This window comes from Neomonachus schauinslandi, chromosome 6, assembly GCF_002201575.2.
Source record: "Neomonachus schauinslandi chromosome 6, ASM220157v2, whole genome shotgun sequence".
Classification (NCBI taxonomy): Eukaryota; Metazoa; Chordata; class Mammalia; order Carnivora; family Phocidae; genus Neomonachus; species Neomonachus schauinslandi.
The window spans coordinates 133801116-133813191 of NC_058408.1; the positions used below are offsets into that span (position 1 = coordinate 133801116).

The following is a 12076-nucleotide window of genomic DNA, read 5'->3' on the forward strand; positions in this document are numbered from 1 at the left end:
TATCTATCTATCTATCTATCTATCTATCTATCTATCTATCTATCTATCTCATCTCTATTTTTGAGGATGAGATCCCCGTGGGGCACAAGAAAGGTGTTAGATGGAAAAAGTCATCAAGGAAACTAACATTTTGAGGGCTATAATACATATTGGGATCAAGCTAAAACCTGGGCTTAGTGATCCAATTTAAGTATGTGTGAAAAAGTCTAGCCAAGAATTCCCATATACTGAAAATTCTTCTTGATCATTTAAAAGCCAGAGATGATATATGACCACACATAATGCATGCCACATACCCTAATATAGTTCATATTATTGAAATGTTTGTTAACAGTGTACAATTTCCTTATGAATCGGGCCCCAAGGCTTGACTCAGTTGTAATGGGCAAGGTGGAAAGGACAGCCATCTCACAGTGTCAGCCAGCACCAGCTCATTGCCAAGAAGCCAGCCAGCCAAGGTTCAAAGCCATCAGCTCTGACTATGATACAGTCATGCATTAAGCGTCAGCACACACAGAGACCTCATACATAAGAATCTGCTCTTGAGGAAAGCTCTATGGATTCCCCAGTGAAGTTTATGTCTTTGGATTTGCCCAAATTGACCAAAGTGACATGACAACGTTCAAATTCACACTTTATTATTTAGCACTTCAGGCATTGGATGTGCAGAAAAATCATCAGAAGGGTTTAGCATTATGACTACCTTCCTGACACACTAAACTTACAACCATGATGTTGTGTGGCTACCTTCCTTTTGACCCTAATATCACAGTCAGACGATCTCAAAGAACATGTGAAGAATGATCATAAGAAGCACTACTAAGTTTCAAGAAGAGGCATGGAGTCAGATCTCAGGGATGGGCAAGATGTTGTGAGAAAACTTCCAGGCTTTGAACCTTGGCTGGCTGGCTTTTTGGCAATGAGCTGGTGCTGGCTGACACTGTGAGATGGCTGTCCTTTCCACCTTGCCCATTACAACTGAGTCAAGCCTTGGGGCCCGATTCATAAGGAAATTGTACACTGTTAACAAACATTTCAATAATATGAACTATATTAGGGTATGTGGCATGCATTATGTGTGGTCATATATCATCCAGGGTCAAGCCAAAGGAAGGCCTGCTATCAAGGGAATAGGGACCAGACTGGGCATACATCAACTGAGTCTCTGGACAATAAGCTGCTCTGTGCCCAACTGATGATGGAATAGGCTACAGTTGTGAAAATCCAGCAGGCTCATGTGGAATAGTTGCTTCAGAATCAGTCAGCCTCAAACCCTGGCACTCTGTGAACAATCCTCTAATAAAGAGGAAGTTAAGTTCCCTATGCCAAAGGACAGTGTTTCGATCCACAATTGTGAGAATGGAGTCAAGGATTCAAGTTTTGCCATGGAAAATCTCTGAAATGTGATGTTCATTTTATTTTCCCACTGACTGGGGAAAAAAAATGGTGAGAAGTTGATTGATGTCACAAAGGAGCTTTGGAAGTGTAATGAGAATGCAAATTTTTAAAAGATACTCCATGAAGCTTCAGCTGGAATGGTGAGAATTCATGCATAAAATAGATTGATTGAAACTGGCAGAAATTGTGGAGCAAGTGATAGAAAAGCAAACCATGTCCCTTGAATTTCAAATATGTTAGCTTGAAGCAACAGAGGTTTTTCAATTTGAATTATCACTCTTTAGTCATATAAAATAATTATATGTTTTTTTAATTTTATTTTATTATGTTATGTTAGTCACCATACATTACATCATTAGTTTTTGATGTAGTGTTCCACGATTCATCGTTTGCATATAACACCCAGTGCTCCATTCAGTACATGCCCTCTTTAATACCCATCACCAGGCTAACCCATCCCCCCAACCCCCTCCCCTCTAAAACCCTCAGTTTGTTTCTTAGAGTCCATAGTCTCTCATGGTTCATCTTAATACACTGTAATTTAATTCCATTTTTATACAGTTTAACTATGCTGTATAGATATAAATACAGAAATCACTGGTAGCACAATATTTTTACAGAAAACCTCAGTTCCTAGAAATACTCCATTACTTTAAGACAGTTTCTTCTAATGTTTGTAAGACAAGAGATGGTATTGGCGAGGAAGATCTTTTTATTTGTAAATAATATAAATAAACCATCCCTCAGCAGTAGGCAAATAACCAAGTATAGTTGACCCTTGAACAGCATGGAGTTTAGAGGAACCAACCCCTGTGCAGTCAAAAATCTGTATATAACTTTTGAGTCTCCCAAAACGTAACTACTAAGGCCTACTGTTGACTGGAAGCCTTATCACTAACAAAATAACACATATTTTTTATATGTATTATAGATTGTATTCTTATATTAAACTAAGCTAAAGAAAAAAGTTATTAAGAAAATCATAGAGAAGAGAAAATACATTACAGTACTATAGTGTATTTATAAAATAAAATCCAACACCATTTACTGAAGAAAACATCCTTTCCCAATGCATACTCTTGGTTCCTTTTCATGAATTAATAGACAAATACATGCATTAGTTTATTTCTGGGTTCTCTATTCTATTGATCTATGTGTCCATTTTTGTGCCAACATCATACTGTTTTGATTACTATAGCTTTGTGATATAGTTTGAAATCAGGAAGTATAATGCTTCCATCTTTGTTCTTCTTTCTCAAGATTGCTTTGGCTATTTGGGGCCATTTGTAGGCCCATTTAAATTTTAGTAATATTTTTATTATGTCTGTGAAAATGCCATTGGAATTTTGATAGTATTTGTATTGAATCTGTAGATATCTTTGGGTAGTATGGACATTTTAACAATAATAATTCTTCCAATTCACAAACATGGCATGCTTTTTCATTTATTTGTGCCTTCAATTTTTTTTATTTTTTTTTGATGTAGTGTTCCATGATTCATTGTTTGCATATAACACCCAGTGCTCCATTTGATACGTGCCCTCTTTAATACCCATCACCAGGCTAACCCAGCCCCCCACCCACCTCCCCTCTAGAACCCTCAGTTTGTTTCTCAGAGTCCATAGTTTGAGTATAGTTGACAATGTCAATGTTACATTAGTTTCAGATGTATAACAATGACTCAAGTTTATATGTTATGCTATGCTTACCATCAAGGGTAGCTACCATCTGTCACTATACAACATTATTACAATATCATGGACTATATTCCCTATGCTGTACTTTTTAAACCCATGACTTGTTCATTCTGTAACTGGCAGCCTGTATCTCCCATTCCCCTTCACCCATTTTGCCCATCCCTCTACCCCTGGCAACCACCAGTTTATTCTCTGTATTTATAGGTTTGGTCTGCTTTTTATTTGTTTATTCATTTGTTTTATTTTTTTAAGGTTTCACATATAAGTGAAATCATATAGTATCTGTCTTTCTCTGTATGACTTATTCCTATTAGCCTAATACCCATTAGGTCTATCCATCTTGTTGCAAATGATAAGATCTCATATTATTTCATGGCTGAATAATATCTTCAAACTATTACAAAATAAAATAGAGGATGAAAAGCTTCCAAATGCATTCTATAAGGCCAGCAGTACCCTGATACCAAAACCAGATAGACAATACACACGCATGCATACACACACACAAACACACACACACATACACAAAACTATAGGTGGAGAAAAACCATTTGATAAAATTTCATATTCATTCATGATAAAAACTCTCAACAAAGTGGGTTTAGAGGAAACAACTTCAACATTATAAAGTCCATGTATGAAAAACCCACAGCTCACATATTCAGTGGTGAACAACAGAGCTTTTCTTTTAATATCAGGAACTAGATAAGTATGTCTAGTACAGCCACTTTTATTCAACCCAGTACTGGAAGTTCTAGCCACAGCAATCAGACAAGAAAAAGAAACAAAATCGTCCGTGTTAGTAAGGAAGAAATTAAGCTGTCAATATTTGCCGATGACACAATACTATAGGTGGGTGGGGGGATGGGGTAATTGGGTGATGAGCATTAAGGAGGGTACTTGATGTAATAAGCCCTGGGTGTTATATGCAACTGATGAATCACTAAACTCTACCTCTGAATAATACATACATATAATAATACACTATATGTTAATTGATTTGAAATTTAAAAAAAGGAAACCCTAAAGACCCCACCAAAAATCTATTAGAATAATGAATTCAGTAAAGTTGCAGGGTATAAAATTAATACCCATATATTGGTTGTGTTTCCATATACTAATAACAAAATAGCAGAAAGAGAAATTAGGAAAACAATTCCATTTACAATTGAGCTAAAAAGAATAAAATGTCTAGAAATAAATCTAACCAAGGAGATAAAAAAATGTGTACTCTAAAAACTATAAGACATTGATGAAAGAAATCAAAGATGACACAATTGGAAAGATATACCATGCTCATGGATTAGAATAATTAACATTGTTAAAATGTCCATACTACCCAAAGCAATCTATAGATTCAATGTAATCCCTATTCAAATACCAACATTTTTCACAAAACTAAAATTTGTGTGGAATCACAAAAGACCCTGAATAGCCAAAGCAATCTGAAGAAGAACAAAACTAGAGGTATCACAATCTCAGATTTCAAGATATACTACAAAGCTCTAGTAACCTAAACAGTATGGAACTGTCACAAAAATAGACAGATCAATAGAAAGATAGGAGAGCCCAGAAATAAACCCACACTTACATGGTCAATTAATCTATGACAAGGAGACAAGACAGTTTCTTAAATAAATGGTTCTGAGAAAACTAGACAGCTACATGCAAAAGAACAAAACTAGACCACTTTTCTTACACACAAAATAAACTCAAAATTGATTAAAGACCTAAATGTGAGACCCAAAACCATAAAACTCTGAGAAAAGAACATGGGTAGTAATTTCTTTGACATTGGAGATAGCAACATTTTTCTAGGTAATTCTTTCATCAATTTTCTAGTTTTCAGCATATATATCTTTCACTTCTTAGATTAAATATGTCCCTAAGTATTTCATAAGGTATTATAATAGGGATTATTTTCTTAATTTTTTTTAGATAGTTCATTGTTAGTGTATGGAAACTCAGTATCCTACTATGTTGCCAACTTGGTGACATCCTTAAAATTATTTCTTCAGAAGTCTACTTTCTTTAACAAATCTCCTACTTAGGACAAATTACGTTATTTTTGTTATTTTCTGGTAGTGTGAACTACAAATGAGTGAAATATTCATCTGCATTTCCTTGGAATAAAAATTAATCAGATTTTGGGCGCCTGGGTGGCTCAGTTGGTTAAGCGACTGCCTTCAGCTCAGGTCATGATCCTGGAGTCCCAGGATCGAGTCCCGCACTGGGCTCCCTGCTCGGCAGGGAGTCTGCTTCTCCCTCTGACCCTCCCCCCTCTCATGTGCTCTCTCTCTCTCTCATTCTCCTTCTCAAACAAATAAATAAAATCTTTAAAAAAAATTAATCAGCTTTTGTCAAGGAGCAAAATCTTGTGCTTGAAATTCACTGGACTATGTATCAGTAACTTAAAGACTAGAGCTAGCTTTGGTTTCCTTCACTGCCTTTTTTGTCTCAGTATGCATGTTAGAAAATAAAAGAATGAGAGAGATGTCCCTAGACCCTTCAAAGCTTTAAAGTTCAACTAAACAAATGAAAGCATTCTAATGCAGTGATAAATTAAAAACCAGTCATATTTGGTTTCATTATATATTTTGAAGGTAATTATAATTTTGTTTTTTATCCATTGCTTTACTCAACAATTTATATTTTGTTTAGGCTACTATCAATTCTGCTTGCATTATTAGATACATATAAAATTAATAGGAGGATCCAGACAAATGCTGGAGGTTAACCTGGAATTAACAATGAATGTGGGCATCTCAGAGGTGATAGCACATTGCATTAAAAATTAGGGCTTTCTTCCAAGACTTTCAAAGCAAATATTACATACCTTTAAAGTCAAAAATCTATACCTCTGAGCCAAAACATGACTATCTACTGAATGTATGACCTAGCATAAATTAAACTCTCATAGCCTAAGTATGGTCACTTAAATCATGGGGAAATTTATAAGTTATATTTTGTAAGTTAATTACAAGCAAAAATTTTAGCATATACCTCTAAATCATAAACTACTTCTAAATATAGGTATTTGTCAGGTTCTCAGTAACATGATAGTTTTTTTTAAATAATAAAAACATGAACCTTCTATTTTTATCATAAATAATGCAATAAGGGCATTAAACCTCCTATAGACCTTTTACAGGTAGATAAAATCTGAAAAGGGATTTGGATGTTGACCTCATTTATTCTCATAGCATCCTGATGAAATACAATTGGTGGGGATTATTCTTTCCTCCGTTTTCCAGATGAGAAAACTAAGGGACATTGGGGAGGATATGTATTGTAATAAGCACTGGGTGTTATATAAGATTGATGAATCACAGACCTGTACCCCTGGAAACAAATAATATATTATATGTTAATTAACTGAATTTAAATTTAAAAAAAGTAAAAGAATAAGGTTTTCATGTTAAAAAATAAAAAAAGAAAGAAAGAAAACCAAGGGATAAGTGTAAGGAAACTTGGCCAAGATGTATAACAAGTGAATGTCAAAGCCTTCAGTTGAAACCAACTTTCCAGTCCCTGCTCCAGGACATTATCTGCCAGTATCACGCATCAGAGGAATTTTAATATCAGTGATATTTAGTTGCTCTAGTAAAGGGACAGATTATTATAGCCTCAAATATCATTTTATCTTATAAAATTTCCAAACTGTTTATTTTTTAATATTAGCATCTAGTCTTGGCTATGAGGCATGAGAATAGGCCTTTGGTAATATATATCAAAAGCCTAAAAACTTATGCCATTTATCCTAATATTTTGACAAATAGGAATTTATCCTGAAAAAACATTATAAATATAATATTTATGAACATGAAATGCTTATAACAGAGGAAAAAAAAAACCTAAGATGCTATTGGAAAAATAAATTACAGTACATGGGAATGATGACTACAGCCCTTAAAAATCAAGATCTAGAGTAATATTAAATAACACAAAAAATTGTGTTAAGTGGGAGTGTTAAGTGGGAAACCAGTTTATGAAAGAGTAGACAGAATGGAACACCAATTTTATAAAATATGGCTCTAGATAAAAAACATACACATATACATAGAAAAAAACAATGGAAATGTCTACAGAAAAAAGAAACATTATTGGGGATTTGTTCAGTTACATATATATATATATCATATTTTCTACATTTTTCTTCTGTATTTTCCATATTTTCATAATATATCCTCTATCCTTCTTATAATCAGAAAAATTGTTGAGAATATATTCCAAATCTTCCTTTCATGAGTGGGGATAATTATTGGTGTCCTAAATCTATTTTTTGAACTAAATTACAGCACAGTTAGATGCTGTATATCAGTATCTAAATTCAAAGATTTTTTTTAAACACAAAGTAGCCCTAAAAATAGTCAGTCACCTGTACTGGTCCCTTTTCTAGCCACAGATCCTCCCATTAAAACAGTTGCTCCCTCATGAATTTCCTTCCATGCAGCAATGGCATCAGGCTGAAATACTGTTTTATGCACTAAAGTCGGCAGGGATTTCAACAGATCTTCAACACTCTAGAAGGTCCCTAGCCCATGTGCTCAGTACAGCTCTTTTCTTCATAATCCAAAATTTTCCCCTTCTGATTTCATCTTCACATACTGATTAAACCCACTTTCCTCCCTGAACTTTAATCAAAAGTGAAGCTAGCTGGTCTTCAGGTTGTGTAATTACGGTTTGTCACATTTCTTACAATTTTATTTTATTTTATTTTATTTTATTTTATTTATTTTATTTTAAAGATTTTATTTATCTGACGGAGAGAGACACAGCGAGAGAGGGAACAAAAGCAGGGGGAGTGGGAGAGGGAGAAGCAGGCTTCCCGCGGAGCAAGGAGCCCGATGCGGGGCTCGATCCCAGGACCCTGGGACCATGACCTGAGCCGAAGGCAGACGCTTAACGACTGAGCCACCCAGGCGCCCCAATTTTAATCTTTATATCATCATCAGGGACAGGAGGCCACTTAGAGAGGTAGAAGCGGGCACAGACAGTTCAATGTGAGCTTGTTTCTCAGTTATATGTGGTTGGACTCCTGCTCAGCTCTTGTGGCCCTAAGAAAGCAATTATCCTACAGTATTATTGCATCTGGTTCCCCATAAAAGTTTAATGAACTATATAATTTTTCCTAAATACAATATCTCAATTTATTGTTATTAACTAACCATGAAATTTGTCCCTTCTCAGTACAATAAATGCCGTTTCTGATTAAAATCTTCTATTTAATAATTTTATTTGAGAAAGAAGTTTCCACTCTCCCTCCACTCATTGTATATCTCTGTCACAATTTTACCATTTCCTTCTATTGTACAAAACAGAACTAAGAACATGCTGAAATATGAATCCCTTAACAATCATTCCCCCAAATGGTTCCCCTAAATAAGTTTTATCCCTCCCCACCATAAATACCACAACTACTTCTTGGCTATTAGAACATTTGATAATAGTTATGGTTTGAGGCATCTTGAAGAATTTTAAGTTCAGTGAAAACTGAAAATGACCAGCCTGATGAGAAATCTGGCCACTTTTCATGTGGTAATGGATTACAGGATCAATGTAATTTTTTAGTTAAAAATAAATCTAGCAGAGGGCAGTGGTGGTGGGAGCCTCGCGGGCGCGGCGCCGTTACTCGCACTCGGGCGGCGGCAGCGGCACAGCGCTGAGCGCACATCGCGCCTTCGCGGTAGCAGCGGCAGCAGCAGCGGAGGCGCCCCTGCCGTCCCAGCCCCTGCGCTGGTGCAGCCGCCCTCGCTCCCTCTGCTCTTTTTTCCCTTCGCTCGCACCGTGGCTGATCAGCTGACCGAAGAACAGATTGCTGAGTTCAAGGAAGATTTCTCCCTATTTGACAAAGATGGCGATGGAACCATCACAACAAAGGAACCTGGAACTGTCATGAGGTCACTGGGTCAGAACCCAACAGAAGCCAAGGTGCAGGATATGATCAACGAGGTGGATGCTGACGGAAATGGCACCATCGATTTCCCAGAATTTTTGACTATGATGGCTAGAAAAATGAAAGATACAGACAGTGAAGAAGAAATTCGCGAGGCATTCCGAGTCTTTGACAGGATGGCAACGGTTACGTCAGCGCGGCGAAGCTACGTCACGTCATGACCAACTTAGGAGAAAAACTAACAGATGAAGAAGTAGATGAAATGATCAGAGAAGCAGATATTGATGGAGATGGGCAGGTCAACTATGAAGAATTCGTACAGATGATGACTGCAAAATGAAGGCCTATTTTCAACTCCTTTCCCCCCTTCTGGAAGAATCAAATTGAATCTTTTACTTACCTCTTGCAAAAAAAAAAAAAAAAAAAGTTCATTTACTCATTCTGTTTCTATATAGCAAAACTGAATGTCAAAAGTATCTTCTGTCCACATGCACAAAATCTGCATGTATTGGTTGGTGGTCCTGTCCCCTAAAGATCAAGCTACACATCAGTTTTACGATATAAATACTTGTACTACCTTAATGATAAGGAAGCACCTAATGGACTCCTTGCAGTTCCATTTGCTCATGATTAATACACTGTTTGGGCTGGCCAGTTTTTCATGCATGCAGCTTGACAATTGAGCACAGTCAGGCATTTGTATTAAAAACAAAAAATGAAAAAAAAAATTTAAAACTTCTTCAAATGGGTTCTAGTTCAATTTGTTAGTATAAATTGTCATAGCTGGATTACTGAAAACAAAACATTTAAAATTGGTTTACCTCAGGATGCTGTGCAGAAAAATGGGTGAAGGATAAACTGTCTAGACGCAGCCCCACTTAGCAGGATGGCCCTCTTGTACTTCCGGGCACCCCCACCCATGGTGACCATGACACTCATCCTGGTGGCATGCCGTGTGTGTTGGTTTAGCGTTGTCCCATGTTGTCTTAGACCGAAATGGGTGTCAGGCTGTCACCATTCACACACATTTTTTTTTTTTTAAAAACCTTTACCAAGGGAGCATCTTGGGACTCTCTGTTTTTAAAACCTTCTGAACCATGACTTGGAGCCAGCAGAGTAGGTTGTGGCTGTGGACTTCAGCACAAGCATCAACATTACTGATCAAGAAATTACAATTTACGTCCATTCCAAGTTGTAAATGCTAGTCTTTTTTTTTTTACTCCAATAAAAAAAGACCATTAACTTAAAAAAAAAATAAATCTAGCAGAGATAAGATGGCAGTATCAATAGCTGAAGTTTCACTGAGTCAACGTGAAATATTAGACCAATTAAATAAACTGTTCTGCCACAGACAAACAGATCTGCTCATGCACATGACAAACTTGAGACCGATTACAAGTGGAGGGAAACAGATACTGACTCCATTTAACACAATGTCTTAAACTCAGAAATTGCAAAAATGAAAATATATCACCTCATTTTTTAGAAATTTTGTGTCAAAATCAGAAAAATGCATTTTCCAGGAAGGGTGGAGAGAATATTTTTAGTTGGGATGGGTTGTTGAATTTCATGGCCTTTATGGTCCATCTCAAATTCTAAAATTAAGAATTTTCCAGTGAAAACTATCCTTGCTTCCTTTCATGAAAACAAAGTGTGTTGGAGCCAAATACAAAAAGAATTTAAAAAATTAAAAAAAAAATCATATGAGATCAATCTTTTGAATTCTTACAGGCTTGGGTGTTGGAAATGATACTCTAAAGAAGTGGAACATTTTTAATCTGCAACTATATCAGAGATCCTGTGTCCAGAATACTCTGTGGTACCAGAATAATATATAGAAGATCAGATTGGGAGTCAGAAGGCTGAATTCATTGTCCATTGAAGAGCTGAATGACATTATAATAAATCATTTTACTTTTCCAAACTTCATCTTCCTTAACATGATTCTCAGGGTAAGGGTACCTGTCAGACTTTCTTCCCAGAATGATAGTCAATTTCAAAACCATGAGATAGTATAAAAATGCAAGAGAATTTAATTATACGAATCTTCTGAAAATGAAATTAAAAGAACATTTGATCTGTGGCTATTACTAAATTTATTTCCAAAGACCTTCCCCACCTCTCAAAAAGCAAAATGATCCAGTTTTATCCCAAAAAATTAACATGCAGTTTATACATGCACAATATGCTTGACTCTAGTCGCCATACCTATAGTTGATATAGATTTGTTTTTATATATTGAATACTCAGTGAAAAAGCCACTTTTATTACCTTCTTTGGTGTTTTGTTGGCTTGCATCCTGAAGTTTTCTTTACAACACCTGTAAAAATAATATACCAATTATGAAGCTATCTGGAAGAGAGTGAAGAGAATATACTGTTTTTTTTAAAACCTCTCTCCTGAATAACTGACACTCTAATAAGTGGCATGTTAGCACGATAATATTAACAAAACCATTTTTGATAAGAAAAGACAGATTTTCCTAGAAATTATTATTAAAATAATAAATCATTAACATAATAAAAATTATTATTATCAGACACACTGGGTCAAATCTTGATCCACAGCTGAAACAGGCTGAGCATCCATTTCCATACATATTTGAGACATAAGGTGGGGCCCAGTTAAGCCTACAGAACACCATGCTCTTCAATAAAAATATGGATTTTCAACTACTGACTCATGCCACAGAACCATAGATTTGTTGGAGAAATTCAAGAAGATATTGGTCTCGTGGATTTTACCCAATCATCCACTTATTTTGTGAAAATGAGTAAAAATTGAAACCCACCACCCAGAATCTGTTACTGATAATCCCAGAGTATACTATAGTTATTTACCTTATTTTGTATGAATAGGAAGACAAGAAATGATGGTGGTTAAGGATAAAAGCACCCTATTTTGAATGTCAAATGTGAAAATCACTGTATGATATTGATCTTTCTAGCTCCTTGACTTTTCTAAAACTCAGTTATTCACTTGAAAATTATCATAGTAAATTATTTCAAGATTATATAAGAATTAAATTAATTCAAACTACTGTTGTGCCTATTTTAAGCTGTACTCAATGCATACTAGCCACATT

At 35.6% G+C, this 12076-nt stretch overlaps 1 pseudogene; it reads left to right on the top strand.

Annotated features, from left to right (window-relative positions):
- Positions 1-10027, top strand: part of LOC110589485 — a 39758-nt pseudogene extending 29731 nt beyond the window's left edge.
- The last annotated feature ends 2049 nt before the right edge of the window (positions 10028-12076 follow it).